This window comes from Oryctolagus cuniculus, chromosome 21 (assembly GCF_964237555.1).
Source record: "Oryctolagus cuniculus chromosome 21, mOryCun1.1, whole genome shotgun sequence".
Classification (NCBI taxonomy): Eukaryota; Metazoa; Chordata; class Mammalia; order Lagomorpha; family Leporidae; genus Oryctolagus; species Oryctolagus cuniculus.
In genome coordinates, this window is record NC_091452.1 from 21,754,037 (window position 1) to 21,768,453 (window position 14,417).

General features: G+C 41.3%; 1 protein-coding gene across 6 annotated transcripts in view; it reads right to left on the minus strand.

The window, feature by feature from the left end:
* The window catches only part of TTC28 (tetratricopeptide repeat domain 28), a 689,946-nt gene that overhangs the window by 321,262 nt on the left and 354,267 nt on the right, over positions 1-14,417 (minus strand). The gene's annotated exons all lie outside the window — the stretch shown is intronic.

The following is a 14,417-nucleotide window of genomic DNA, read 5'->3' on the forward strand; positions in this document are numbered from 1 at the left end:
GTGCCTGGGCGTGAGTCCCGCCATGGATTCCAGCTTCCTGCTAATGGATACCCTGGGAAGCAGCAGCGAGGGTTCAAATAGGTGGGTTCCTGCAACCCACGTGGAGACCGGATTCCATTCCTGACTCCCTGAGTATGGAGCTATTGTGGGCATATGTGGGGTGAACCAGCAGACAATCTCTGTATCTATCACTCTTTCTGTATGTGTGTGTGTGTGTCTGTCTCTCAAATAAATTAAAAATAAAATTTTTAAAGAGGATTAATTCATTTATTTGAAAGTCAGAGTGGGGCTGGCACTGTGGCATAGCGGGTAAAGCTGCTGCCTGCAGTGCCGGCATCCCACATGGGTGCTGGTTCAAGTCCTGGCTGCTCCACTTCCAATCCAGCTCTCTGTTATGGCCTGGGAAAAGCAGTAGAAGATGGGCCAAGTCCTTGGGCCCCTGCACCTGTGTGGGGGACCTGGAGGAAGCTCCTAGCCCCTGGCTTCAGATCAGCACAGTTCCAGTCATTGTGGCCATCTGGGGAGTGAACCAGTGAATGGAAGACCTCTCTCTCTCTCTCTCTCTCTCTCTCTCTCTGTAACTCTGTCTTTCAAGTAAATAAATAAATCTTAAAAAAAAAAAAAAGAAAGAAAGCAGAATTACAGAGAGAGAAATCTTCCAATCAATGGTTCACAAAGGTTTGCAAACACTTCACTTGGGCAATCTTCCACGTTTTATATATATACACACACACACACACACACACACACACACATATATATATATATATATAAAATTAGAGTTACACAGAGAGAGGGAGGAACAGAGAGAGATCTTCCATCTGCTGGTTCATTCCCCAAAAAGCTGCAATGCTAGGGCTGGATTGAGCTGAAGCCATCATTCCAGAGCTTCTTCCAGGTCTCCCATGTAGGTGCAGGAGCCCAAGCATTGGGGCCATCTTCTGCTGCTTTCCCAGGACCATTAGCAAGAGAGCTGGATTGGAAGTGGAGCAGCCAGGACATGAACCCATGCCCATACGGGATGCCAGTATCACAGATGGAGGCTTAACCTGCTACACCACAATACTGGCCCCCTTTCCACAGATTTTTGCAGGCCATTACCAGTGAACTGGATCAGAATGGAGCAGCTGGAATGCAAATTGCAAGCGGCAGCTTTATCCACTACGTCACAAGACTGGCCACTTTAAAAACATTTTAAAGGCTATGTACCAATCAGTTGTCAAAAATGTTGTGGCCAGAGGCTCACAGGAGCGTAACCCTGCCTCTCCCCTACAAGCAATGGTTCAAACATTTGCTAACTCAGCATTTGAAGTCACTTCATATAATATAATTACTATGAACAACAGGAATCAATTGCATGTTTTAATTAAAGAAAAAAGAAAATACTTTCCCCTTGGTCCTGACTCCAGGTGACATGGGAAATGTGAATACCACTCAGTGCTCTGTATCTGTGCTCTAAGGCAGGAAGCAAAGAGTGGATACCCACATCCACGTGGAGGGAAAACAATAGTCATAACATTATGTTACCAGTCCTTAAGTGGCTCCTAATTTACTAACACTCTTTCAGGGTGTTTTATATTCACTCACTTCCTCTTTAAACAAATATTTGCATGTCAGTTCTGTCTTAGACACAGTGTCAGTGAAAACTCAAGGGAGAACATATAGGTAGAAAACAGAAACAAATGTAAAATGCATAGTGAAAGTTCAATAAAGAAGTAAAACATGTATCATCATAAAAATAATTGGGAAGGAGAGATACCCCATTTAAAAAACATCCTCAAAAGAGGTAACATTTAAGCTAACAGCAGGGATGGTAGGGAGCCAGTGGAGGAAAGGGCACTGGGGGAAGCACAGGCTGACAGGGACCAAGTGCAGCAGGCTCAGGGGACTTGAAGAAGACCCTGGCAGTTGGGAAGGGAGGGCAGGAGACAAGTTCTTTTTTTTTTTTTTAATTTTTTTTTATTTTTGATAGGCAGAGTGGACAGTGAAAGAGAGAGACAGAGAGAGAAAGGTCTTCCTTTGCCGTTGGTTCACCCTCCAATGGCCGCCGCTGCAGACGGCGCACCGCGCTGATCCGATGGCAGGAGCCAGGATCCAGGTGCTTTTCCTGGTCTCCCATGGGGTGCAGGGCCCAAGCACCTGGGCCATCCTCCACTGCACTCCCTGGCCATAGCAGAGAGCTGGCCTGAAGAGGGGCAACCGGGACAGAATCCGGCGCCCCGACCGGGACTAGAACCCGGTGTGCCGGCGCCGCAAGGTGGAGGATTAGCCTATTGAGCCACGGCGCCGGCTAGGAGACAAGTTCTTTAGGGCCCATAACAACCGTGGATAGCAGGCATTATTACCACCACTTTTAAAAAGGGGAACCTGTGTTGAAAGAGATAAGCAGAAGCTTGCCCCATTTATACAGCTCGTGGGCAAGAATTCAATCTCAAGGTGGACTGATTCTCAAATCCATGCTCTGCCACCTACGCCATGCTGCTGTGCACCTTCTCCCTATGACTCACCGCCAGTGATAAGTCTCCTGCAGATCATGGACACACACACACACACACACACAGAGACAGACACACACACACATACACACAGAGACAGACACACACACACATACAGACGCACACACATACATAAAGCTAAAAGAAAAATAAGCACAGAAATCTAATATGACCCAAACATCAACAAATGCAGTTGACATACGTTGTTTCTCTGTCACAGTACATCCCAAGATCTTATCACTTCTAAAAAGTCACATCATACCACTGACCCATGGTCAGTGATTACATTATCATCCTCATTATAGCTCTATAACTTCTTGATGCCAGGGCTTTCTCTGAATCTTAAGTTAATACCCCTTTCCCCTCTGAAATAGGAAAGGAAGATGGCTTTAATGTTATAAAAATAGGCAGAGAGAGGTTCAAGTTCACAAAGGCTTCCTTTCAGCACACAGGCAGTTCTGCTTTGCACACGCTATTTACACTTTCATCCTGAAATGTTCTGTGCCAAGGACTCAGGTTTCCCATTTTCTTGCTTTGTTTTTGTTTTCTTAGGTAGTTATTTATGTGACTGTCCTCCTAACTAAATGGACCAATCTGGGCATAAACCATTTTCTCATTTTCTCTGCTTATAGAAAGGAATGGTTTATTTCAGCACCACAGATAACATCTTGAGGTCTCAGGAGGTATGACAAATTGAAACCGTCTCTTTCTTGCCTAACATTTCTTACCTAAGAGTCAAGTGATAATGTTGAGGAACAAATCTCTCTTCTCCTGACAATTTGCACTTATTTTCTTAATAGCTCTGCTAAGATTCAATGAATTTTCGTTTGCTTAGAGCCTACTTAGTGCCTGCCAACAGGAGCAGGAAGCTTTCATTCATCAGTTTAATAGCACTGTTGGTGATGCATTCCTATCAAATTATGACAGCAATTCCAAAAAAGAAATAGCAGGGATGGGGTAAATGAATTGTCTCTCAAAAGAAGCCATCAGAATAGCACAGTAGCTCTCATAGAACTAGAAATTTAATAAACTATTTTGACTGAGAAACATTCAGAAATTTTATTCAGGTATAATTCTAACATAGTTAAAAATGACCTCGTCCCTAGGATTATACAGAGTTCACAAAACCACTTGATAACAAGCACAACCACCAAATGTAACTGTATAACTCTATTAATAAACCCGTAAGTTAATACGGCATAAAGAGAGTGCCGTTCAGACAACCGGTGCCTGCCATGGCTGACCAGCGCCAGATAGATGCTCTTCCCTAACCTGTCAGGGTCTCTTACACCACATAGTTCTGCTGTGCTCTTTGACAGTACTTCCTGCACAGCAATGATGTGGTTCTGCACCTTTTCCAAACATCACAAATTGTTAACGCTGCTCCCTTTCTCATTTAAGTTTTCTTAAATTATTTTCTAGTATTACTTGTTGATTAATGGTGGCATCAAATAACATCATATTTTTTTTTCAAGAACAGCATCTTTAATGGTTTTTCTGTAACTGTCTCACTTTTTATCAAGAATATATTTTCAGGGTGGGTGCCATGGCATAGTAGGTTGGACCTCTGTCTCCACTTCCAATCCAGCTCCCTGCTAATGGCCTGGGAAAGCAGTGGAAGATGGTGCAAGCCCTTGAGCCCCTGTACCCAAGTGGGAGATCCGGAAGAAGCTCCTGGTGCCTGGCTTTAGATTGGCCCAGCTTTGGCCACTGCAGCCATTTGGGGAGCAAACCAGGGATAGAAGACCTCTCTGTATGTCTCTCCCTCTCTCTGTTTGTAACTGTGCCACTCAGATAAATAAATAAATCTTTAAAAAAAGAATATATTTTCTACCTAAGATGTACAAACATATTCAGTGGTACAGAGTTATATAGGAAAAGATAATTAATTAATGTCAGCCAAAAAGTACATAATCAACTTGGGAAGATAGTAAAAGCTATACGTTAAATAATTAAATATTTCAAAGCAGCATAAGAACAAATATGTGTAAAAGTTTAATATGGGTCTTTTCTTCAATTTACAAGAAATTATGCCCTAAAAGTTAATTTTAAAGTCAGTTGTTTGGGACTTTTTTAAAGCATTTTTTCATTTAAAAATATGCTCTAAAGGGTAGTTATATTCTCCAGCCAATTCACAACGGCCTACTTCATACAAAATGGCACTGAATTAGAGATCTAGCAGCGTTACAGAAAGAGACAACATAGAATTGACACTCGTTAGTAGGCTACAAGCGTTTTCACATAAATAATCTTATTTAGTGGTAATAATCCTGTAAAGTAAATTATTATGTCTTCCTTTATAGGTACAGATCATGAGCATGATAAACTTTAAGTAACTTGCCCAGGGTAATACCTTGTAAGTGATGTAACAGAGAGTAAAATCCTATCATAACTCCACACCTGTAACACGCAGCTTCTCTTTAAAATAGAATTTATAAGGGACACTTTTATCCATGTTCCAAACAGATACGTTAGGAATATGTTTCTTTTTATTTATTTTTTTCACAGGCAGAGTTAGACAGTGAGAGAGAGAGACAGAGAGAAAGCAGAGAGAAAGGTCTTCCTTCCATTGGTTCACTCCCCACATGGCTGCTACGGCTGGCGCTGTGCCAATCCAAAGCCAGGAGCCAGGTGCTTCCTCCTGGTCTCCCACCTGGGTGCAGGGCCCAAGCACTTGGGCCATCCTCCATTGCCTTCTGGGGCCACAGCAGAGAGCTGGACTGGAAGAGGAGCAGCCAGGACAGAATCCAGCGCCCCAACTGGGACTAGAACTTGGGGTGCCAGCACCACAGGCGGAGGATTAGCTTAGTGAGCCACGGCGCTGGCCAGGAATATGTTTCATAACCCAAAGATCCTGAAGTGCAGAGACAATGTCCCTTCATCTTCATATTCCCTGTGTGGTGGGTAAGTGACATAGAACAGGTACTGAATGAATACTGGAATACTGTCTGAACCAAGAAACGAACAAATAAACAATGAATTACAAATTGGCCGGCGCCATGGCTCACTAGGCTAATCCTCCACCTGCGGCGCCGGCACACTGGGTTCTAGTCCCGGGCGGGGCACCGGATTCTGTCCCAGTTGCCCCTCTTCCAGGCCAGCTCTCTGCTGTGGCCCGGGAATGCAGTGGAGGATGGCCCAAGTGCTTGGGCCCTGCACCTGCATGGGAGACCAGGAGAAGCACCTGGCTCCTGGCTTCAGATCAGCGCGGTGCGCTGACCGCAGGCCATTGGAGGGTGAACCAACGGTAAAGGAAGATCTTTCTCCCTGTCTCTCCCTCTCTCTCTCACTGTCCACTCTGCCTGTCAAAAACAAACCAAAAAAAAAAAAAAAAAAGAATTACAAATTAACAGAAACAATGAATTAACGAACTAACAGAAAATCAGTTCCTCAAAAGCTGTGATCATTACATAATGTATCAATCAATACATATTTATTGGGGTCAGTATTTGGTGTGGATGTTCACAACCCTTAATGGAGTGCCTGGGGTGGCGTCTCGGCTCCTGAATCCAGTTTCCTGCTACTGCGCACCGTGGCAGGCAGCAGCACTGGCTCAAACAGTTGGGTCTCTGCTACCCATATGACAGATACAGATTTAAGTCCTGGTTCCTGGCTTAGGCTGGCCCAGACCAGCCCCAGCTGTGTGGGCATTTAGGAAGTGACCCAGAGCATGGGAGTGCTTGCTCTCTCTTTCTTTCTCTCTCTGCCTTTCAAATAAAATAAATAAATAAAATAATACTGATCAACTAAAGAATTGTGTCCCATGTGTGTACCTTCCTTCCTTTCCAACATATGCAATCCTGACCACATCCAAATTCACTACTTAAACCCAAAGTCTTCATTCCTTCCTCCTTCCCTTCCTTCTTTCAATGCTGAAATCCACAGACAATAAATCCATATTTGCATCTTTTATGTGGCTGATCATGCTCCCCAGCCAGGACAAATATGAATTTAACCTAGGAAGCTTTACCCATAAAGCTCTTGGATCTCTGAGTTTGAAAAAGATGCACTGCCCCTCAGGGAGAAATTATCCAAACTAATATCAACCAAGTGGATTTATCCTGTCCAGAGGAAATGCAAATGAAACTCAGTTGCATCAACTTTCTGAAACTACACTTCTAAAGCAAATTAAGAAACCTATTTCAAGTTGTTTGAAAGAAATGTTGGCTGACACTTGCAAATGAGTCTTCTACAAAGAAGTAGCTCTGATTCCGCAGCTTATCATTTCAAATGGTCTTGGAGATGAATATTCAGATCTCACATCAATTTTTAATGCTATAGAATCCCAACTGCTTAAAAAGTAGGTTTCACTTCATAATCTGTCCTCCTCTCTACCTTCTTTCAGGATACATTAATTTTTTAACAAGCTCTTTTAACTTAGCTCCTAGGATGCATTTTTAACCACTACAAGTTCAAAAACAATGCACAAACCCCCGTTTCAATTGATAACTTATGTAGAGAATCCTTTTTAATTATAAAATTATAACCATAATTAAGTAAAAATCTAGAAGGAACAGAAATACAGCTTATGAATTTCTCACATTATAGTCCTTGAAAAAAGTCAAATCCATTTCTTCAGCTCTGAGATGAATATATTTAATATTTTACACCAACCAGACTAATTATTCTCAAAATTATGCTGAATATAATTAATGGCAAATGTTAAATTACCAAATATCCTGTAATATTGATAAGTACTCTCCAAAGACATGGCTCAGCAATCTAAGTGCATGCACTTGATGAAACAAGAGAACCAGCAGTACTTTGAAGAAAAAACAACAACAAAATCTCAATTCCCTTCAGCACAATTGGCTCAGAGCAATGAAACAGAAATACTTGTTTTTAAAACATACTTTATATCCACATTTAAATGCCTAATTAATCCTAATAATTAAATGCAACCCACTAACCACTTTCTTTGCAAGATCTCTTTTTTATTTCCATAAACTCTGGAATGTAATGGAAATCATTGTGTCATTATGGCTAGAGTAATAAATGCCTATTGGTCAATAAGCTCTGAACCTTAACAGGCAGTTAACTAATTCAGTTGGAAATAAGACCAATAGTTCTAATGGCCTCTAATTTCACTGCAAGAGTCCACCCTTATGAACTATAGATGGTTTTCATGAGCTCTTCCTACAGCAGAGAACAGCAATTTAAATGTAAAAAACATGCATTTGAAATTCAAGTGCTTACACTGATTTCATTTGCCACAGAGACCACAGATCAGAAGAGGTCTCTCCTTGAGAAATAGTTAAGTACAACAAGCAGGGCCAAGGCAAACAAAAATAAAACGATTTTAAATTACAAGAGCCAACTTAGCTCATTTGAAAATCATTCAGATTTTCTTTTGCTTATTTCAAATGATATGAATAAAATTTTTTAACTGGACAAAAGTAACAACTGTAATATTGCTTGTAATGAAAACAGAAAGGGAGGTTTAGCAACTTGATCTCTTCCTGCCGTCTCACTCAGCCTCCCCTGAGAGTGAAAGCGTCTTGATTTCAACATAAATAGATATAACTTGGTGTACAGATACACGCACACTTGGAATCAAAACAGGCTGGGAACACGGGCATCCGCTCAAACCTGATCCTCTCAGCTATTTGTCTCACGCTGCGACAGAGAAAAGCAGAGAAAGCTTTTCAAGTGATGAGGTAAGCATGTCCCTTTGCCCTGTGGTGTCAGGGGTGATTCCTACAGGAAAATGAACTAGGGTGTGCTCATTGTTCTTCCTAATTATTTTGTGTCTCTAACCACACTTCCGCAGAAGCTATACCTATTTCCAGGAGTGTCTCATATTGCAAATTGGTCTCCTCAGCCCAAATAACATTTAAAGTAAACAGCATTTTGCATGTCAAGTTTAAAAACTCTCAGCTATTCGTCACTTACTTTGGTAATATGGTCAAGGCAGTTAAAACTCAAGAGCATCACTTTGTACTGAAGTTTTAACAAACCTAAGGAAAACAAGTCACTGTTTTCTAACTTCCAGTTCAATGAGAACCATGCTTTCTGCAAAGCATCCAGACTACTCCTCCTGATGGCGCTGGATTGGAAGTAACAGCATCTTGGGCTGGTCCTAGTCTCTTCCTGATAAGTCCTGCTGCTGACAAGCTGTGGAATCTCAATCACTTTCCTTCTCTGGGCCTACGTTCCATCATTTCTTTTCCTTTTCTTTTTTTTTTTTTTTTTTTTTTTTTTTTTGAGATTTATTTTATTTATCTGAGAGGCAGATTTACGGGGGAGGGGAGAGGCACAGAGAGAGAGAGAGATCTCTCATCTGCTGGTTCACTCCCCAAATGGCCACAATGGCTAGGACCAGGCCAGACCAGGGCCAGGAGCCAGGAGCTTCTTCCAGGTGTTCCACGTGGGTGCAGGGGCCCAAGGACTTGGGCAACCCTCTGCTGCTTACCTAGGCACAATAGTAGGGAGCTGGATCAGAAGTGGAGCAGCCGGGATGAACTGGCACCCATACAGGATGCTGGTGCTGTAGGCAGTGGCTTAACCTGCTATACCACAACGCAAGTCCTAGTTTCATCATTTCTAAAGTAAGGGTTGGATTAAGTGACATCTTAAAGTTCTTTACAACTCTAGCTTTCTAAAGTCCTAGTCTATGAAATGGGATCTTCTTAATGACTCCAAATTTACCACCCTCTGGAATCTTGTGATCACCACACACAGTTTCATTTTTATGTTGACTTCCCTTTTTCAAATATCTTTTTTCCTAAAAAGTAAAATCTAACATAAAAGTCTCCAATAAGAAATCTGCCATCACCATCCCCCCAAAACAAGACAGGCTTTTTCTTTTTAAAACACAGGTGCAATTGGCAAGAAGGGTGTGAGCCAGTCTCCTTCTTCCATGTGTTAATGAACCACCTATTGCCAAATGGAACTCATCCCTTAATTCCAAACCAGCAAACCCCATTTTCTGATGATATAAAATGACAAAGTACTAATTAGAAGGAACCTAATCTGAGTCACAATTCTCATTAATTGGAAGTAACTACAGCAATTATTAACAAGTCACATTATCATCAGACCAAAGAAAATGTCAAAATTGATTTATACATCCAAGAGCCTCCAATAAACAGGGTCTACAATTAAGGTCCTTTATAAAATGACCAAAGTAGAGATAAAAACATTTTACAGGCTTAATGAATGTCCAAAAAATATAGTTTTTAGTGCTCAAATGCCTTTTTCCTGTATTAAATATTTCCTGAAGTATTAAAATAAATTACAGCTCTAGGAAGAGAAAATATTTTTATTTTAAAATTTCCAAAGAGTACCACACGCAGCATCTTTGAGAAGGTTAACCCAACCCCAAAAATGATAATATCCTGAGGATGCTAAGCTGTGTCTACCCTTGAGGTCAAAAGGGTCCCTCCTGTGCTCCAAGTTCAACTGGCTAATTAAGATGGATGAAAGACAAGTGCATGCCGGCGCCGCGGCTCACTAGGCTAATCCTCCGCCTAGCGGCGCCGGCACACCGGGTTCTAGTCCCGGTCGGGCGCCGGATTCTGTCCCGGTTGCCCCTCTTCCAGACCAGCTCTCTGCTGTGGCCAGGGAGTGCAGTGGAGGATGGCCCAGGTGCTTGGGCCCTGCACCCCATGGGAGACCAGCATAAGTACCTGGCTCCTGCCATCGGATCAGCGCGGCGCGCCGGCCGCAGCACGCTGTCCGCGGCGGCCATTGGAGGGTGAACCAACGGCAAAGGAAGACCTTTCTCTCTGTCTCTCTCTCTCACTGTCCACTCTGCCTGGCAAAAAAAAAAAAAAAAAAAAAGACAAGTGCAAAAAGGAATCGTGGGAATCTGAAAACCAATATATCAAAACAAGAAAGAAAAAACAATTAATTGCAAAGTCTTAACAACATGGATAAACTTCTTATTTCTTTCGGAATTTATCAGATTTCCTAATTCTTTTCTATAGGTTTCTAGAACTTTTAACTATCTCAGCTTATATGATGAAGACATTACAATGTTAGTGATTTGAGGTAGATATTGTTTTCTGAGCATAGAGTAATAAAAAGTGATCTTTGGCTTATAAGTGCTGCAATGGTTCGTTATTAAATCTCCTAATTACTGCATGTGGTCCAGGTTAGCAAATCATGTTCTCAGTGCATGATTAACACATTATTGTAATGATTAAATAAATGGTAATATTACATAAAGTTTATTTTACAGTTAAATATGAGATTCGGACTGTTAAGTATTTATGCTAACATATTTACTGCATTAATTAATCAAAAATTTATATTTATCAACTGAAAGATACAATAAATAAGCTTAAAATGCTTCTTTCAAAGATATTTAAGATATATTTATTTATTTACTAAGTTTATATTATTCTAATAAAAGAATATACCTTCATTCCAGGAAATTAAGGAAAAATAAAAAAAGTACAATGAAAATTAAACTTATCCTTTAATCCCATCACCCAGGAACCTTCACATATATATAATATAGGTATATACATATATGTATATATATATATGTATGATACACACAAAAAGGTAATTATCAAATGCACAAACACATGTATATATGAAATATCACGTGTTAAGAGCTCACCTTTCACACAGGACCAATCTGATTTATATTTCAGTGCTAAAGTCAGACCATAATTCTATCGAATAAGTAATATCCATTCAAGCCATGACACGGTGGCAAAAAACAATCTAAATGAAAGATCCTGGTGAACAAGACCCCGGCAGAAGGAACAGGCCATCAAGGAGGGAGGTGCCTTTCTCTGAAGGGAGGAAGGAACCTCCACTGTGATATGGCCTTGACTAAACAAGTTCAGAGTTGGTGAACTCAAGGGGCTTCCATTGCCTAGACAGCTCATAGCAAGAGTCTCGGGTGATTGCTGACGTCATAAATAAGAGTGCCAATTGTTAAATCAACAACGGGAGTCACTGGGTACAGGCTCCCCACGTAGGATTTCTGTCCTTAATGTGTTTTACTATGAAACTTAAAAACAACACTACTAGTCGAACAATGCCCTATACCTTGTGCGGTTGTGTGAGTGCAGGCTGTTGAAATCCTTGCTTAGTGTATACTAAGTTGATCCTCTGTATATGAAGGTGATTGAAAATGAAACTCGATGAAGGGCGGGATGGGAGAGGGAGTGGGAGATGGGAGGGCTGTGGGAGGGAGGGAAGTTGCGGGGGGAGCCACAACAATATAAAAGTTGCACTTTGTAAATTTACATTTATTAAATAAAAAAAGAACTTATGGGGGAAAGCCATTGTAATTCATAAACTGTACTTTGGAAATTTATATTTATTAAATAAAAGTTAAAAAAAGTAATATCCATTCAATTTAAAGTGTTGATTGCATTACAGCTATACAATGGAGACTACCAGATAAACGAAACTAGAATAGCTTAGAGCATAAGCTATAATGCAAGAAATTAATATAGGTACACTGAAACCTGGACTAAAATGTTTTTAGGTCTATAAAAGTTTATTACAAACATCAGCCTCTGCTACTACAGAAGCAGGCTGTTCTCACAACAATGCTAAAGTGAGAATAAATACTTTTACTACAACAACTTCTAGTTGGTGACAGATGGGAATGTACACAAACACACACAGAATCAGAAAGTACACCTTAGAAGTGATGCGTACTCACACAGTAGTACAATCTACCTCTAAGATACACACTACACAAAGTTGCTTAAATACAGAATGAAATAAAATACAAGCAATTAGACAGAAGCACTTGGATGGAAAAATCAGACAGTCTTTCAGGGTTTCTGATGCAAAGAGTAACAGCATCCTCTGATTCAAGAATTCCAAATGACTGCTTTTTTGGAGCACTGGTGAACCCTCTGTGTGAGACCTGAAGAAGGTGCCCCGGAGATGCACGGGAATATGTACACACACCCATGGACAGCCTCTGAGCCTGTTCACTTGCACCAACATTGCCATTCGTTTATGTAGTCTGCACGCCAGACGCAGCTGCTCTACAGCTTTCAAGTACTGGTATAAGATCAGCTTCTACCTATTTAAAAAATCACTTGTATAGTAAAAACTTGGATTAGCCCAGTATTCTGGTATTTTTAATTTCCTTTGGAGCTTGGAGAAAGGACAAAGAAAAGGATTCTTTACTTCAACATTAAAATATATGTTGTTTATAACTACATATGTATAAATCCAGTTACTCTTTAGCAATACTACAAAATTCAACAGAAACAAACAGCATTTATTACTTTAAAACAGATTCATCATACACATCATTTAGCATCTGGCTTCTGCCTGTGAAAAAAATGTGCTAACCACACAGATACCAATCCTGTGAGCACTGGTCCAGCACTTGTATGGTGTCTCAGACACAACCCAGTACTTAGGCTGTGTCCAAAACAGGTGCCTTCAGGGTGGGTGTCTGGCCTAGCAGTTGCTACTCAGGACACATCCTGAAGTGCCTGGGTTTGAGTCCCAGCAGTACCCCCAGTTTCAGCTTCCTGCCAGCGCACACCCTGGGAGGCAGCGGGGCATGGCTCAGGTAGCTGTGTCCCTGCCTCCCACATTTGATACCTGGACGGATTGTCTAGCTCCTGGCTTTAGCCTGGCCTGTGCCCTGGCTGTTGCAGGCACTTAAGTAGTGAATGGACAGGTGCGGGATCTGTATATCTGTTCCTCTTTCTCTGTTTCTCTTTTGAATTAACAAGTAAAAAATTTTAAAAAGAAAAACTGGGGGGGGGGGTGGCTGGTGTTGTGGTATAGCAGGTTAAGATGCCACCTGGGACACCAGCATCCTATATCAGAATGCCAGTTTGAGTCCCGGCTGCTCCACTTCCAATCCAGCTTCCCGTTAATGTGCCTGGGGAAGCAGCCGATGATGGTCCAAGTACTATGTAGGATACCTGGATACGTGTTCCAAGCTCCTGGCTTCAGCCTGGCACAGCTCCAGCTGTTGCAGCCATTTGGAGAGTGACCTAACATATAGAAGATCCCTTTCCCTCCCTCTCCCCACCTGTATCATTCTAGCTTTCAAATAGACAAATTGATCTTTAAAAATGAAAGAAAGAAGGAAAGAAGGAAGGAAAGAAGGAAGGAAAGAAGGAAAGAGAAGGAAGGAAGGAAGGAAAGAGAAGGAAGGAAGGAAGGAAGGAAGGAAGGAAGGAAAGAGAAGGAAGGAAGGAAGGAAGGAAGGAAGGAAGGAAGAAAGGAAGGAAGGAAGGAAGGAAGGAAGGAAGGAAGGAAGGAAGGAAGGAGTAACTTCAAGCTGTGTCTTGAAGAACAATTGACCAGAGACAAATAATGAAACATAAACTCCCTTAAGCAAAATTATCAAGAAAATAACAGCAAACCCAATCATATTTTCTTTAAAATAACCTCAGCTCAATAAAATTTCTTCAGCTTTCTCTCCTGATTCAAAGAATCCAATATTAACATATTTTCAAAATACATTTAAGAACTAAGACATAAAAAATACCTTGTTGTTGGTACTGCATCAAGACATCACTGGCCAAACTCAAGAATCTGAAAGCATTAAGGACATTGTAGGAAGGATTCTCCAATATAGTATAAGACCTGGAAAGTTTCAGGCAATATAACAAAAGAATAGACCTATCCTTGTACTGGTATTAGTAGGGATAAGAAATACTACGGCTCCCCATCATCTGAGCACTCCTCTCATGTCCCAATCTCAAAGCTATTTTAGAATCACTCTGATTTTATAATCTGCATGCAGTAATACAGGAGTCCACCACCAGGAAAGGGAGCAAATCAGTCTCCCTGACCCTAATTAGGAAGAGGAAGGGAGGATGTTTCTCTCCCTTCACTTCCAAAGAAGCTCCAAGGGCTCTGTCCCAAAGGGAAACCAGAGGTTGAATGATTTGGGAAGGAGTGGAGGAGGAAGAAGAAAGGAGACCGATGTGAGCAGACTTCTACAGAGCAGACCTTTCACGTACACTAACT